This window comes from Sander vitreus, chromosome 8, assembly GCF_031162955.1.
Source record: "Sander vitreus isolate 19-12246 chromosome 8, sanVit1, whole genome shotgun sequence".
Lineage (NCBI taxonomy): Eukaryota > Metazoa > Chordata > Actinopteri > Perciformes > Percidae > Sander > Sander vitreus.
This window is the reverse complement of record NC_135862.1, coordinates 34,365,118-34,369,240: the sequence shown is the minus strand read 5'-3', so window position 1 is coordinate 34,369,240 and position 4,123 is coordinate 34,365,118.

Here is a 4,123-nt window from a genome sequence, read left to right as displayed (position 1 = left end):
CAAGTACAACACACCCTGACACTTTGGAGTCACCCTGCGGAGACATCGCCGGGTCTTACTTCAGAACCCCACCTGCTTAGCAGAACAACAGCTGGACCAACGGGGATATTTGAACCCATGCATTGGGGTTTGGAAGGCTTCACAGATTACTTCTACTTTTTAATGTGTGTAGTTTGCAAGCTGTCATGTGACAACAGCATTAAACGAAACAATAACCACAGCTTACAAAATTGCTTAATTTTACAACATCCGCCGTACTGGTAATGTCATACTCAGGTTCATATTGGTGTCCTCCTGATGGATGGAAATTTCCAATATTATTGTTTTGATGTCTATACAGAACAAACGCATATAAAAAGTTGAGTTCAGAGTATTATTTTCAATATAATGTAGTATTATTTGTGCTGTTAAAGGGATAGATCAGATGTGTTGATGCGTGGTTGTATGAGGCACTTCCCCATAGTGAGTATATTACCTACAGTAGATGGCGATCGGCATCAAGCTTTGCAAATGTCCTGCTGTGGGCGGGGGCAGCAGCTAAATGGATTTTACACACCTAAAACATCTGTACCAGTTTAAGTGTACGCTATTATTTAGAATATTTTCACTGCTTCACCTCGCTGTCAGACCTTCACAGAAGTTTCTCTCCTGTCTGTTATTCGGCCGTTCAGTCTCCCTCTGCAAAAGTTTCTCTTATGTATACTCGGCACAGTTGTGCTTCTGCGCAGGAATACAGAAGTTCTACAGTTGAGAAAATGTAGTGCCAGAGGAAAGGGCTGTCTTACAGCAAGGTGAAGCTGTAATTATATTCTAAATATAGCGTCCACTTATATATATATATAGTGATATATTGTAGACTTTAGGTGTCTAAAATGCGTTTAGCTGCTGCCCCTGCCCATAGCAGGATATGCTTAGCTTCTGTGTCGGTACTCCGGCCTGCTTCTCCAAACTATGGGCTTACTGACTAATACACTGACTCTCTCTCATACAATCAGAATGAACAAACACCTCAACTGTTCCTTTCATTTTTGTATTAGTGTGTGCAATGTTGCTGTTCTGGCTCTGATTTAAATTCTGTTCATAGTGTGTGGAGTGTGGATGGACAGTTTAAGTGGTTTATAAATACTATAAACATTGTAAAACATTGTTATAATTCACTGTCACATTTCTGTTCTTTAGAAATAACAAAACCAAATGCACTGACCAATCTTTAACGTATTCAATTTATTTATTCTTTTGTATTCAGTTTTGTTGTTGTTGCAGTTGTTACGTGTTTTTTGATTTTAAAGTATATTTATTTATTTATTTATTTACTTTTGGATAAGCCTTGAGAACAATTTTATTTAAAGGCTAAACATGTTCCAAAATAAACTGAATTTGAAAGAGATCTGTATTTGACTGGCCACTGTCTTTAAGGGTACTATAGGAAGAGATATTTCATTTGAGCTGGATCTTTGATAGAGCTACAGAACCATATCTATTTTACCCGCCATCTTAAAGATTCTCGAAAAGCTTTCCTAAAACAGATTGCTTAATTATCTTGACGACAATGACATACTATATCAACATCAATATGGTTTCAGGATAGTCGCGCTTCTTACGTGGCTATTATCATCTTCTAAATGCACCAAGTAAAGCAAAGGATATGAAAGAATCCACAGTATGAATCTTTTTACCATTGATCATCTACTAGTAATATGTAAACACGGGGCTTGGTGATCAGGCACTAGTTATCGGGAACACAGACTACAGTTTGTTGCATTTAAAGTAGTATTTTCCTCCTCTTGTGACGTATTGTGGTGTCCCTCTGGGATTAATCCTTGAGCCACTGCTGTTAAATATACATTATTGATTTGGGCAATGCTGATATCAGATCAGCAATCTAATTTTATTTGCTGATGTTTGTTTCATTTACACACAAATCCTAACATCATGGATGACCAGAGATTCATCTTGGAGGTGGAAGAACATGATAGACACCACAGATCCTTTGTAAGGACAAAACCAGAAAAGATAAGGCATGGAGTTTAATTCCAGGAGTGCTTGGAGTGGAAGGTAGAAACTAGCTTAGTAAACAGTAAACACAGGATTGTTCTTCACTTGTAGAGACGCTTGTATGGTCCAAATATTTCTGGCAAGATCCACTCCTGGAAGAAATAGACGTGGGCGCCCAAAGGCTTTAGGTAGCGCTTCCCGGTGCTTTACTGGCCAGTGTAAACCCGCTGTGAGTGTTGCTGGACTCTAATGAGTGGAATCTAGTTCTAAGACCCTAATTATTTGATTTATTGGGCTCACACAGTGAATATTCCTCGGAAGTGTTTTCCCCTACGGCCCACTTTCAGGCTAATCCATCCATGTGAATGAGTTCAAATATGTTTGTTTTCCTTCATATCTAGTCCAGTTATTAAATACATGGAGTGGATGATGTAGGCTGTGGAAGACAATCAGTGATGCTCAGCTGATACGGGGAAAGCTCTAATGGAAACAAAAAGCAGCAGCAACATGAAAATACTCCCTGAGGCAACATCACACACACACACACACACACACACACACACACACATACACACACACACACACACACACACACAGCAGGTCCATACTATTGGTGTTCTTCGCTGCAGATCACGGTCCTGACGTCAGACGTGTGTTTGTGCCGTTTTTTTTGAACCTCTAGTAAACAGGAGTCCTGCCAGGCCTCACAGGGAGCGGGATCGAACCTGCTGCTGATATAAGCAGCCTGAACACCAGCACAGACACACACACATGCTGCGACTGGAGCGGCTGCTCACACCGCGGCAGACATGGTGAGTGGAAACAGCTTTTACCTTCAGTCTTGATGTGTTGGGTGCAGATTTATGTCTGCTTTCTCTAACTTTTATCATAGCTCTGTACAAGTTATTTTCATGCAATTATATAACAATCTATTGGTTGAATTTGTTGTAGAAAATGATGAATATATTTATTTGTTCAACTACTCTTAAGCAATCATTACAGTTAAGATAATTGCATTTATTTGTATACTGATTAGTAGTTAACAGTCACACTGATGCTAATACTCCTAATACACTACACTTTACTTCAATACACACAATTAATCTAACAATTTCTTCATTGATTCATAGTTTATTACTACTATTTTATTACATATAATATAATTGACCACAGCTTGAACATGTTTTGTCCATGTTTACACGTGTATGACATGAAGCAAAGCAAGCAACTGCTCTAATTAGAAAAGCTGCGACCATTAATATTAATTTATAGTTATTTATGATATAATAATAGTTTGATCTAATGTATAAATATAATTATCTAACAATAATGTAATAAACACTTCCATACACAGGATGCTGCTGTATATGCTTTGCAAAACAGAAAAGACATTCGAACAACAGCTGCAATTTTAAAAATATATTTAATACGAGGCAGACAGTAAAATAATAAACAGTTTAAACCAGATCAAAAACAATAATAATGCCATCATAATGAGAACTACGTAAGCGCTAACACATCACTGTCCTCGGTGTAAACAAACGGCAGGATAATAACAGTTTTTAACTTTATTAATGTTGTTGTCCTCAGCTTCCACGGAAACCATGACTCAGCACAAATCACTCATTCAGCCTCCCTGTATAATGGACACTTGATAGTTTATAGTGAGCAGTATAGTGGACATTTCAGAATGTAATCATCATAATTTACACACGCGTACTATAGAATCAGTGTTAGGGTTACTGTTGAATATTATGTCTACTTGCAGTACTACTACATTTACTAGAGGGGTGGAAATGAATCGGAAACCGTACGTATCGTGATTCTTTTGCAAAGGTTTTTAACCCTCATGTTGTCTTCCCGTCGACCATGCAACTTTTAGTATTTCTGGGTCAACATTTTAATAAAAACTTTCCTTTCAACGTTGTGTTGTTCTTTTTCGACACTTGATTTCCCCGCTGTTTTGTCACCTTTCACAACTATTTTTTTTAAAGTTGTTCCCGACGTTTTTTGTACACTTATTTTTTGTCTGTTTTTGTTTGTCACCTTTTCCGATGATGTTCCAAGCATTTTGACGTTTTTGTTGTTTTTACCAACATTTTTGTTACTTTTTTCAACGTTCTTTTGT